Genomic DNA, 13297 nt, shown 5'->3' on the forward strand with positions numbered 1-13297 from the left:
CGGTGCGGTGTGGGGACCACGGAGGTGGGGGATCCCCGGGGGCGGGGGGATCTCTGGAGGTGGGAGACCCTCAGAGAAGGGGGGTTTTTTGGGGGGGTCGAGGGGTCGTTGGAGATGGGCGATACCTGGAGATGGAAGATCCCGACCAATGGGGGTCCCCGGGAAATGGGGGATACTCAGAGAAAGGGAATCGCAGGTGGGTGGGGATTCCCGGCGGGATGAGAGATCCTTGGGGGTACGAGATCCATGGGGGCGATGAGAGACCCCTGGGAATGAGAGATCTCCAGAGCCGTGGGGTTCCCGGGGATGGAGAATCCTTGGGGAATTTGGGACCCCCGGGGAGATGTGGGAGCCCCGGGGAATTGGGGGTCTCCGGGGGATGGAAGATCCTGGAGGATGTGGGATCCCTGGTGATGTGGGATCCCTGGTGATGTGGGACCCCTGGGGAATTTGGGATCCCCGTGGACGGAGGATTCTTGGGGATGTGGGATCCCTGGTGACGTGGGACCCCCGGGGAGATGTGGGACCCCTGGTGAATTTGGGATCCCCCGGGATGGAGGATCCTGGAGGATGTGGGATCCCTGGTGATGTGGGACCCCTGGTGAATTTGGCATCCCCCGGGGTGGAGGATCCTGGAGGATGTGGGATCCCTGGTGATGTGGGATCCCTGGTGATGTGGGACCCCCGGGGAGATGTGGGACCCCTGGTGAATTTGGGATCCCCGTGGACGGAGGATTCTTGGGGATATGGGATCCCTGGTGATGTGGGATCCCTGGTGACGTGGGACCCCCAGGGACGTGTGGGACCCCTGGGGAATTTGGCATCCCCGGGGGATGGAGGATCCAGGGAGCTGTGGGATCCCTGGTGATGTGGGACCCCTGGTGAATTTGGGATCCCCGTGGACGGAGGATCCCGGGGGGACGCGGGACCCCCGAGGGGGCGGAGCCGGCTTCCCGCACGCCGGGGGCGGGGTCACGGCGGATAGGCGGAGCCTGGCAGTAACCCCGCCCACGCCCCGCCCCTTCCATAAAAGGCGCCGCCGCCTCTCCCTCCGCCGCGCCAGGGGGCGCCCCACGCCCCTCCCGCCATCCCCGGCGCGCGGCGTCCCTCCGGTTGCCACAGCAACGCGGGCGCGCGGGCGCAGCACGATGACGCAGCGCGCACGGCGCGTTGACGCAGCGCGCACGCCGCGGGGGAGGGGCCGCCTCCTCCTCTTTCCCTTTTTTTTTTTTTTTTTTTCCCGTTTCTTTCCCCGTTTTTCCCCGGTCCGGACACCCTCCCCTCCCCCCTCCCCGTCCTGCCCCTCCCCGCCGCCCCGCCCGGGCGGCCTGCGCTGGCCCAGGCCCGGCCCGGCCCGGGGTGGCGGCGGCGGCCCCGCGGCGCAGGGCCCGGCCCGGCGCGGCCCGGTAAGTGCGGCGGGGGCGGGGGGAGCAGGGCTGGGGGCAACGGGGCGATCGCGCTGCACCGGGCACGGGACCCTCCCACGGTGTGCCCGCTCCTTCCCCCGCGGGGGCAGCGCGGCCCGGGGCCGCTCCCGGGGCCGCTCCCGGGGCTGCTCCCGCCGGGGCCGCTCCCGGAGGAGTTCCCAGCCCGGGGCCGCTCCCGGGGCCGCTCCCGGGGCTGCTCCCGGGACTGCTCCCGCCGGGGCCGCTCCCGGAGGGGGTTCCCGGCCCGGGGCCGCTCCCGGGGCTGCTCCCGCCGGGGCCGCTCCCGGAGGGGGTTCCCGGCCCGGGGCCGCTCCCGGAGGGGGTTCCCGGCCCGGGGCTGCCCCTCTCGGAGTCGCTCGGTGCGGGATCCGGCTCCGGCGCTCCCACTCTCGGGGGTCGGTTCCTGATCTCCTCTCTCGGGGAGCGCTCGGTGCGGGCTCTCGGCCTGCCCCTCTCGGGCTCCGGTTCCCGGTCTCCCCCTCTCGGGCTCCGGTTCCCGTTCTCCCCCTCTTGGGCTCCGGTTCTCGCCCTGCCCCTCTCGGACTCCGGTTCCCGTTCTCCCTCTCTCGAGGTCCGGTTCCCGTCCTGCCCGTCTCGGGCTCCGGTTCCCGGTCTCTCCTCTCGGTGCCCGCTCGCCGCTGCTCCCGGCGGGGTCTCCGGGCTCTGCGGTGCCGCTGCCCGGAGCTCTCTCACGGAGCCGCTTCCCCGGGCGCGCTGGCAGAGCACGCGGAGCCGCGGGCACCGGGGCACGGCCGGTGGGTGGGAGAGGAGCCCGGGGCCCTGCCGGGGCTGGGAGGCGCCGGGCGAGGTTCCGGTGTCCTCACGTTTGCTTTGAAATGCTTTTCCTGGAAGTGATTCCCGGTCCTGGGGTCTCCCAGCAGGTGGGAAGGTGCTGGTTTGGAGGGGTCCAGAGGGTCTGTGCTGATGGCATACATGGAAAAGTGGGGTTTTTTGGGGTTTTTTTGGTGTTCCCAGCCCTTGAACTTTTAAATCCTCCCAGGGATTCTGGTTCTGGTACCTGCAGGAATTTGGGCTGAGGCTCAGAGTTGTTTCTGTCCCCTGGCAGGAGGTGTCGTAGTTAATTAAAGTGTTAATTAAAGCGTCCTCGGGTCTGTTTGAAATGTGCTGGTAGAAGTTTGTGCTTCTGAGCTTCTGCTGGAGCTGCTGGGCTGTGGGAAGGAGCATCTCCAGAATCCTTGGTGCTCATTCCTGAACACTTTGGCTCCTGGGGAATTTAAAATTCCTGGCTCCCAATTCGGTTTCGTGGCTCAAACCTGACGTGGGCTCCACCTCCCTCCCTGTGGTGGCTCCTAATCCTGGGAGCTGATTTACCTCTGCCTAATCCCAGGGACCTGTTGCTTTAGGGATCCTCTTAATGCCAGCGTGGATGAGCTCAGGGGCACAGCAGCTTCTCCATGAGCTCTCTGCTCCTGGAACACTTTGGTGCTTCTGCACCGTTGACAAAAAGGTGTTGGCAAGAACAAGGTGGATTTTGGGCCAACGTGCAGCAAAGCAGGCCCAGAGTGGGAATTCCACACTGCTGCCATCCCTGGGAAGCTGTGGCTTAAGGATTTGGGATTGTGCTGATTCCTGGGCTGGGGGGTGCTGAGTCTGACAGGAATTGTTTGTTCCTGGTGCTGTCAGTGGAAGAGGGCTTGGAAGGAATTGCAGATTTGGGCATTCCTTGGAGCTGGGCTGGTGGAACTGGAGGAGCTTTCAAGTCCCTCCCAGCCCAAACCTTTGCAGGATTGCCTGGTTAGAGGCACTGACCTGGATGGGGAGGGAGCTGCTGTTCTCTTTTTTTTTTTTTTGGATGAATTTCCGAGTGTGGGAAATGAATTTGTAGAGAATTCTCCAAACCTAACAGAAAGCTCACACAGTGTTCATCTGTATACAAACCTTGAGATAAAAAATGCTGACTTAGAAATAAATAGAATAAAACATTGTTGAAAGAGAAGCAGAGCTAGAAACAAGTTTCAAAAGTTGGCCTTACAAATAAGACTAAATACTTTAGAGAAATGGAACTATAAAAGATGCATTGTTATAAGACCCATGAAGAGTAATTTTTGATGATCGACTTTAAGGTATTTACAACAGTGTAGCTAAAACTGATAGGCCAAAAACCACTTGTAATATATTGTAATTAAAAAAAGAGTTAGCTTTTAATTATAATAGTGTGAATTTAAACATCTGTATTGTCTCAGCCTTCACATGAGACTGAAAATAGAATAAAAGTTTTTTAAGCACCTCTCAATTTCCCCATCTCTGAATCAAAAAAAGCCATAATCCCACACTTGAGGGAGGAGCAGCCCCCCGGGCTCTCTGCTCCTGGAACACTTTGGTGCTTCTGCACCGTTGACAAAAAGGTGTTGCCAAGAACAAGGTGGATTTTGGGCCAACGTGCAGCAAAGCAGGTCCAGAGTGGGAATTCCACACTGCTGCCATCCCTGGGAAGCTGTGGCTTCAGGATTTGGGATTGTGCTGATTCCTGGGCTGGGGGGTGCTGAGTCTGACTGGAATTGTTTGTTCCTGGTGCTGTCCCTGGAAGAGGGCTTGGAAGGAATTGCAGATTTGGGCATTCCTTGGAGCTGGGCTGGTGGAACTGGAGGAGCTTTCAAGTCCCTCCCAGCCCAAACCCTTGCAGGATTGCCTGGTTAGAGGCTCTGACCTGGATGGGGAGGGAGCTGCTGTGCTCAGGGATGAATTCCCGAGGGAGGAGCAGCCCCTGGGGCTCGGAGCAGTGGAGAACACCCAGGGCCAGCCCCTCCTTCCAGCTGTGACACCGGATCCCCCCTTGGAATCGAGTTCCCCTTTTAGTGCTGCCATTTGTGTTGCTAAATTTAAGGTGGTGGCAGTGCTGCTATTCCCAAGCCCTGGTTTTGGGGGGGAAGGTGCCTAAATCCCCCCTTGGAGGTGCCCAAACCACTGCTCCCAGCTCCAGCGCAGTTCACTGCACCTCATTATCTCGTTTGATATTAATTAAAGCCAGATCAGCGCTCATTTGAATAAATTGATTGGGTTTTAATTGTCTTCAAGGAGGAGGTGACTGCCCCAGGGGCACCACAGAGGGATCAGTGTCCAAACTTCTCCCACCTCAGTCACTCCAGTGCAGCAGGTTTGGGTCCCTCAGTGAGTTGTTCCCAAGTAATTTGGAGCAGGAGGTGCAGCCAGAGGCAGGGAACACAGCTTGGCACCTTGAAGACTTTTCAAAAGGTTTTTTTTTTTGGCTAAAGAGAAACTGAAGAAACTGATCTTGCCAATATTCAGGGCTGCTGGTGCTTCCCCTGCATTCCTGTGCCAAGGTGCTTTTCTTGCCTTAAATTCTTCCCAAAGATCCATTTCTGGCTGGATCCAAAGGCTCCAGCAGAGCTTGAAACCCATGTTAAAATGCTTTAATGCCTGTTGAGATGATCCTGAGCCTCTCACCGTGGCTGCAGGGGCAGAACTCACAGTGGATTCATTGCCCAAGGGAATAAACAGTGGGAAATGTTGGTGTCTCTGTGTTTGTGGCAGCCCTGGCAGGGAGGGGGATGTTGGCAAGAAACAAAAGTATGGGACAGGTGGATTCAACTCCTACATTGGTCTGAATCTCTTTTTAAGGATGGATTTTGGAAGTGCCTGTTGGTGTTTGGGAAAGACTTAAATAGGTCAGAGACCTCCAGGTGCCTGGAGCGTGTCTGGAGGAGGACAGTGGAGCCTGGGAAGGGCTGGAGCAGCAGGAGGAGGGTCTGGAGGACTTCTGAGGGAGCTGTAGGGGCTCAGCCTGCAGAAAAGGAGGCTCAGGGGGAACCTCCTGCCTCTCCTGACAGGAGAGTGCAGCCAGGTGGGGCCTGGCTCTGCTCCCAGGGAACAAGGACAGGACAAGGGGAAACGGCCTCAAGTTGCACCAGGGAAGTTCTGTGTTGGAATTTTTCCATGGAAAAGGGTGCTCAGGTATTGGAAGGGGCTGCCCAAGGAGGTTTGGAGTCCCCATCCCTGGAGGTGTCCAAGGAAGGGCTGAATGTGGCACTCAGGGATCTGGTGGGAATTGGGCAGAGCCTGGACTCGATGGTCCTGGAGGGCTTTTCCAACATCAGTGATTCCACAGTTCTGTGGGACAAGTGGCAGACCTGGCAGTGCTTGACAACCTGACAATTCTTGACCACTCTTTCCATGAACAAATCCCTCCTGGTGTCCATCCTGGACCTCCCCTGGCACAACTGGAGGCCGTTTCCTCTTGTCCTGGTGTGCCCTGGGAGCAGAGCCCAGCTCTGCTCTCCCATCATGGAGTTGTGGGGTGAAAATTCCCCTCTGAGCCTCCTTTTCTCCAGGCAGTTCCAGAGCCTGAGCACCTTTTCCATAAGGAAATTCCTCCTGATGTCCACCCTGAACCTCTCCTGGAGGAATTTGGGGCTGTTCCCTCTTTTCCTGCTGTTCCCTGGGAACAGATCCCCATTCCATCAGGGAGTTGTGGGGTGGAAATTCCCCTCTGAGCCTCCTTTTCTCCAGGCAGTTCCAAAGCTTGACCACCTTTTCCAGGAGGAAATTCCTCCTGATGTCCACCCTGAACCTCTCCTGGAGGGATTTGGGGCTGTTCCTTCTCCTCCTGCTGTTCCTGGGAGCAGATCCCGACCCCGCTCTCCCATCAGGGAGTTGTGGGGTGGAAATTCCCCTCGGAGCCTCCTTCCCTGCAGGCTGAGCCCCTTTCCCAGCTCCCTCAGGGCCTCTCCAGACCCTTGTCCTGCTGCTCCAGCCCTTCCCCAGCTCTGGCCACGCTCCAGCCCCTCGATGTCTGTGTGGCCGGGAGGGCCCAGGGCTGGACCCGGCACTGGGGGGGCCCAGCAGTGCCAGCACAGGGGGACAATCCCTGTGCCCATGGCTGGGACAGCCCAGGTGCCATCCTGGCCACACCTGGGCACACCTGGGCTCTGTCCAGCCGCTGGCACCAGCACCCCCAGGGCCTTTCCCAGCTTTCCAGCCCCTCTCCCCCAACCTGGAGTGTTCCACGGGGTTGTTGTGACCCAAATGCAGGACCCAACACTTGACCTGAGTTTCCCTCCCCTCCAACCCTCCTGATCTTTCCTTACACCTTCCCTTGGATCCCTGGGGTTGCTGGATCCTGGATCCCTGGCTGGGAGCCATCCCTGCCTGGATTGCAGTCCAGGTGAGGGCTGTGGGCACAGGCTGGGCATCCCTCGTGGATGGATCCAGGGTTTCCTGGGAAGGGCAGCTCCATTCCCTGTCTGTGTGCCGCAGGCTGAGTCACTGCTGCTCCTTCCCGGAGAATTTCGGGGATGATTGAGTGTGGGCAGGCCCAGCCCACTCGACACAGCAGCTCCGTTGAGGTTTTTTTTTTGGTTTTTTTTTTGGTTTTTTTTTAATGAAGTTTTTTCAATTTTTGCTCTTGCTTTGACATCTTTTTTCTTTGAGGAATTAATTTCTCCTGAGCTGAGTTTAGACACAAAATCCACTTTGTTTGGGAAGGTGTTACCCTAAAACTTGACCTCTCTTGGGGAGGCTTCAGGCAGGAAATTCCATGAGGAAATGGGATCTTGTGCTGCCTGCTTCCCTGTGCTCAAAGGACCAGGAGCTTTGAGCCCAATCCTGGTGGGATTTGACCCTGGATGGGGGAAAAGTGGGGAGCATGGAAAAGGAAGATCCAGAATGTGGGCAATGCTGAGGTGTTTGTGTCCTGCCTCTGGGACTGGCTTGGTTTCTCCAGCCTCAGCCTGCTCTCTCTGTTTAAATACATCTCTTTGCCAAAATGTTGGGGTTTTCTTTGCCCAGCTCTCCCCCAGGTTGGCTTCAGACAGGGACGTGGGATTTATGGAAGCAGTTGTTCTCCTTGACACTGCCCTCACTGAGGGTGTTCAGGGTGTGATCCCAACAGCACAGAGCTTCCCAGAACGAGGAAAAAATCCCAAATTCCCGCTGGGATGTGACTGGGAGCCTTCAGCAGCAGATTTGCTGGGCTGGGCAGAGCAGCTCCCTTTTACCAGGGAATTTTGGAATCCCAGGATGTTTTGGCTTGAGGGGGACCTTAAAGCTCATCTCATTCCAAGCCCCTAATGGGTATTCCCAGCCTCTGAAAGGGCTGGGGATGGATTCTGGCTGGATTCTGGATTGCAGGAGTCTGCTCTTGCCACTAGTGGGGGCGTTGGGGGCTTCTCCTCCATCTCCTCCCTGACCTTTTTTGGGAGTTTCGGTGTCCTGGTGTCTCCTCACAGTAGCTGCTGCCATGTCTTCCCTATATTAATTTTTATGTTTGTTGGGAAAACTCAAAAATATTTATGGAAAGCCCTTAAGTCTAGAGTTACTAGGTTTTTAATTACCTGCACACAATACAATTTTATTTTTCCTTCTAAAAGCTCACTCTGCATTTTGTGATTAGTGGCAGTTTCCCATCTCCCAAGTCCTTGGGAAGCCAGGATCGTTGCTCACGAGGAAGCAGGGAAAAATCCGTGTTTTTCTGGAGCTATTTTTGTAGCTGAGAGAGGAGGGGAGAACGCAGCCATCTGCCAAAGTATTCCTGCAAAACCTGGAAAAACCCATTTTCCCCTTCAGAGCATCCCAGTGGCAAACTGGGATAAAGGGGCTGAGGTGAATTAATAATTAATAGGGAATGGGAAGTGTTTGGTGCAGGTGGAAGGAGCTGGTGATGATCTTCCTACATCCTCTCTGTGTTCTAATTCCCACCACGAAACTACAGGTGACACCTACACTGTTCAGAGAGTTGGATATTTTAGGGTAGCACAAACTTGGGTTGGCTTGGGGTTTTTTTAGGATGCAGGAAGGGTGATGGAATCCTGAGACAACCGTTTTCTGCTTGTTGCCTGACTGGGAGTGGTGTTTGTGTGATGATTTTTGAATGGTTTTGATAGCTAGATTGTATATTTCTATTTCTATTTCTATTAATATTATATTATAATATTATAATATAATATAATATTATAATAATTATAATATATATTATAATAATTATTATAATATAATAATTATATTAGATTATATTTAATATTTATATTAATTTTATATTTTATTTTAATATGTTTTATATATATTTAATATTTCTATTATTTCTATGTTTTTATTTTTATATATCTATATATTATATCTTTTATACATGTTATTTAAATTTCATTTTTATATTTATTTTTGTAGATTTTATTTATATAATATATAAAATATAAAATCGATAAAATCTATAAATATAATAGACAAAGATAAAAATATCTTTAATATTTATAAATATATTTAATATTTTTCTATTTTAGATACAATTTGGGGCAGAAGTGTTGGGACAGTTGTGTTGTTATGGGTGATGAATGGAGGTGCTGGGCTTGCTGGCAGCTGGATTTGGGGTAGTACCCACCTCCATCCTTCCTCCTGCTTCTCCTTTTGTGGGGCTCTGAGCCAGGACAGCGTCCAGCCCGGAATGCTGCTGCTGCCTTAACAACAATTGGGTTAAATTCCCAGTTAAAAGGGAAATTGAACACCTGTGCTGGGCTGGGGCTGTGGAGCTGCCACCCCTCGTGCTCCCGTTTCTGCCACCCCTCTCCTTCCTTCCCTCCATCCCTGTGGAGCAGCGCAGGGTCTATTTTTAAATCTTGCTGGGCTCTGTATTGCGGCATTTCTCTTGCTGAATTATTTATCAGGGATTGGAGCTGAATGGAGCCTGCTACGTTTTCCCTGCTCGCTGCTGCCCACGTGTCTGTCTTGAGCCATTGACAGATTTGGTTCGTGTCAAACCACGCCAGGCCCAGCTTGGAGAGGGCTTGGAGGGGTCACAGGCCAGGCCTGGACCCCCTGGATCTGGGGGTGTTTGATGCTGGGACAGACAGGGAGGGAGTGGTTGCCATGATCATGAATCTGCAGCTGAGCCAGCTTTGAATGGAAAGGCCCTTTTTTAAAATAGAAAGTGGAATTAAAATTCTTTGTGTGCTGCCTGGAGAATGGTTCCAGCCTGGGAAGTGTCACCTCAGCCCAGGGAAACACGGAATCAGAGTGGGCATGGAGGGCTTGGGAAGGTCCTTGAGGGGCCAGTCTGTGCTCTCTGAGCGTTCAGGTGCTCGCTGATCCCTGCTCGGAGGCTGGCAGGTACCTGGCAGCACCTGACGTTGAGTCACCCCAGGCAGCCTCTCCATCTCCAGCTCCTCCCTGCAGGCCGTGTGCTCCTCGTGTCCTTGGAAGCAGAGGCTGTCTGGAGCGTGCTCCTACCTGTGCATCCCGGGAATTAATGCTGGCAAGGGCAGCTGCTGCATCCTGAGCAAGGTCAGGCCCATCCCAAAGAATATCTGAGATCCAGCTCCTTGAGGATTTTCCTCCCTTGTCCCCGTGGTGCTGTGGGGGCTGAGGCTGAGATGTGAGGCTGTCCCAGATTTGGGGCTTTCCCCCTTTCCAAGGGGACAGGGAGTTCTCTGCTCTGGGTGGATGCACGGAATTCCCTTGGGCAAAGCTCTTCTCCCTTTCCTGCCACTGTCTGTCCCTGGGAGATCCCAGTCCTGGCTGCTGGTGGGGACTTGCACCAGTGCCACCCCACTGGTTTAGTGTCACAATTCCTGACTTTTCCAGTGGAATTTGTCCAGTTCCTAATTGCCATGTCTCCTCTCCATGGGAGCTGGGCTGGCAGACAGAGCCTGGCCTCATGCACACGTGTCTGCCAGGGAAGGAGGGAATGTCTTGTTGCTTTTCCCTTTGTTTCCTCCTCGCTGGGAGTGTTGGGCACTGGCAGCTCCCCTGGCAGCACCAGCAGCACCTGGAGCTGCTGCATCTTTCCCGTCCTCGCTTTCCCTGACCCAGTTTCACCGCGTGGCTGCGATTCCAGAGCCGAGGGCTCTCAGTCTGAGAGGCAGCAACTGCACCGTGGGGCTTTGGCCAGGCTGCCGGGGCTGAGTCACTCTTCATCCTCCTCCTCCTCATCCTCCTTCCACCTGGGATTTGCTGTCTCCCATGTAGGAGAGGGCTGCAGCTCAGGAAATCCTCTTGCACACACTGTGCTCCGTGAGGAGGAAACGCTGCCGGCTCACAGTGATGGACAGGGATTTTGGGAAGAGCTGGATGAGCCTGTGGGAGGCTGCACCTGTGCTGTCTGGGGCTGGAGGCTTTCACATTCCAAAATCTGCTGATCCACCTGCCCAAGTGCCAGAGATCAGGTCTGCAGGCTCTCACAGAGCTGCTTTTCTTCCTCCTTTATCTACAGACAGCGGGGCCTTGACAGAGGGGCTGGAGCTGGTGGGATGTTCTCTGAAAAAGGGAGATCTGGAGGAAGGGGAGAGCAGCATTCTGGGTTTTCTCCTTGCACAGCCACTGCAGGCTCCAGCACCCATCCTTGATGATCCTGAGGCTGCCTCTGACCACAGGAGGCTCCTTAGCAAAATAAAGCTGTGGCTTCACTGGCTTTGGGGGAATTTGAAGGCTCTGTGTGGAGCAGTGATCCTTGCCCTGGGAATGCTCCCTCTGCCTCTTTCTGTCACTTCTTCACTTGGAAAATATCTCCTGGAGCTGCTTCAGAGCTGAAAACTCAGGTTTCACACTCCAGGGGCCTATTCTGGAGTGCCAGGAATAACCAGCCCCAAAGAGGTGGATGAAAAAGGGGTAGAAGCTGGTGCTGAGCTGTGGGGCTGGTGCCTGGATCCTGCTGGCAGAGCCACAGGGAGTCACCCTGAGCTCAGGCTGCTGCTGAGCTGAGCCCTGCCCAGCTCCACAGCTCCTGCTGAGCCACCCCCGGGCTGCTGCAGCTCCTGTGCAGCACCATCCTGAGCTCAGCTGAGGCCTCTTGTCCTCCTTAGACTGGGCTGGGGTCTGGGGTGGAAAACTTTCTGGGGAGAATTTAAACAAGTGGAAGGTTTCAAACATCTCTGGTGTCAGATTATGCTCTTTTCTGACCCAGAGATGGGGTAACTGAGAGGCATTTAAAAACTTTTATTCCATTTTCAGTCCCATGTGAAGGGTGAGGCAATACAGATGTTACAATTCACGCCATCACAATCAGAGGCTAATTATTTCCTAATTACAATACACTATAAACATTTCTTGGCCTATCAGCTTTAGCCATACCAAACTGTAAATGCCATAAAGCCAATCATCTAAAATTACCCCTTGTGGGTCCTACAATGCATCTTTCACAGTTCTAGTTCTCAAAGTATCTAGTTTTGCTGTTTGCATTTCTTGTTTTTTGTCTCTCCATATTTAATCCCCAATAAATGAGCAAGAAAAACAAATACCTGAATTGAAGTGAAACCCTTAAAGCAACCCCTCAGAGAAGTTATGGCAGCAGTGACAGGAGTGGAGCAAGGCTGGCTGTGACCTGCCTGGGCAGTTGTGAGGTGTTCTGGGTGTTCTCCCTGCATGTGAATCCTTCTGGAGGCTGCTGATGCCTTGGCTGGTATCTGCTTTTATTGAATCATGGAATATTCTGAGTTGGAAGGGATCCTGATCCCAGCTCCTGGCCCTGCACAGACACCCCAAAATCTCACCCTGGGCATCCCTGGCAGCGCTGTTCAAACACTCCTGGAGCTCTGGCAGCTTTGGGGCCGTGCCCATTCCCTGGGGAGCCTGGGCAGTGCCAGCACCCTCTGGGGAAGAACCTTTCCCTGATCTCCAACCTGACACAGCTCCAGCTGTTCCCTGGGGTCCTGTCCCTGGTCACGGAGAGCAGAGATCGGAGCTGCCCCTCATGTGAAGCTGCAGCCCCCGAGGAGTCTCCAGCTGAACAAGCCAAGTGCCCTCAGCTGCTCCTTGTGCATCACCTCCAGACCTTTCCCCATTCCTGTGTCCTGCTTTGAACGTTCTCCAGCATCTTCAGACCTTTTTCATATCGTGGTGCCCAAACTGCCCCCAGGACTGGAGGTGAGGCTGCCCCAGCCCAGAGCAGAGTGGGACAATCCCCTCCCTCACTGTCCAGTGATGCTGGAGACCCGATGCCCCCAGGAGCTGGTGACCCTCCTGGCTGCAGGACACCCTGCTGGCTCACACCCATGTCCCCATCCAGCAGGACCCCCAGCTCCCTCCCGTGTGCCTGCGGGGCTGGCAGGGGACGGATGCTGCGTCTTTAACGGCGGCGCGGAGGCAGCTCCATTGAAGATTTGCAGGAGAGCAGGAGGGGGGTGTGGATGTGGCTATTGGCAGAGCTGTGCTGACATCCCTGCGAGCAGCTGGGATCTGCTCCGCCGCCGAGCCGCTTGTCAGAGCCCGAGCAGCCGCAAAGATCTCCGGGGTTTTTTGGTTTTTATTCGGGAGAGCTGGCGGGGGCTTCCCGGGAGCGAGATTATCCTGGCAGAATTCCTCTTGAACTGCTCATGGCCATGGAGTCTCCGCTGAAATCGGGAAACAGCTGACGTGCTCAGAGTGCAGAACCACCACGGTGAGTTTATTTTTAGAATGAGGTTTTAATTATTTGAGAAAAGAAAGATTGGTCAGACTTTTCTTTTCCCCTCCCCGGTGCAAAATGCAGCGTAAATGTGGGTGAATATTCCAGGGATGGGGACCTGGCAGTGTCCCTCTCCCCTTGCTGAGTGCCAGGATTTCTGCTGCTGGATGGAGTTAATTTAAAATGGAGCTGGACTAAATGAATATGTGGCTCTGGGATCTCAGTGAGGACCTGGGAGGGTGAGATGAGCTCTGCTCTTCCTCCTTTTGTGCTGCCGGGGATGCACCTACGGAGAGAGGGAATCCCCGGTCGGCATCCTCTGCTCTGCCATGTCATTAAGGAGTTCCCCTGACAGCATCATGGAATCTCCTTGTGCTCCAAGCGTCTGCAGCTTGCTCCTGGGTAGTTCCTCCTGTTTTACAAAGGCAGAACCTTCCCAGCTCTTTTGCTGGGTTATGTTTTAGTGGATTTATTCGTTTGGAGCTGGCTAGTTGATGGGGAACGTTGGCTACTCAGTTGGCGT

At 54.8% G+C, this 13297-nt stretch overlaps 1 protein-coding gene across 1 annotated transcript in view; it reads left to right on the forward strand.

Moving 5' to 3' along the window:
• The first annotated feature begins 1200 nt into the window (after positions 1-1200).
• Positions 1201-13297, forward strand: part of R3HDM2 (R3H domain containing 2) — a 39188-nt gene continuing 27091 nt past the window's right edge. Inside the window, 1 exon segment of the mRNA XM_054004727.1 lies at positions 1201-1406. The gene's annotated coding sequence lies outside the window, so the exon portion shown is untranslated.

This window comes from Vidua macroura, unplaced genomic scaffold (genome assembly GCF_024509145.1).
Source record: "Vidua macroura isolate BioBank_ID:100142 unplaced genomic scaffold, ASM2450914v1 whyUn_scaffold_107, whole genome shotgun sequence".
In the NCBI taxonomy this organism is placed as follows: Eukaryota; Metazoa; Chordata; class Aves; order Passeriformes; family Viduidae; genus Vidua; species Vidua macroura.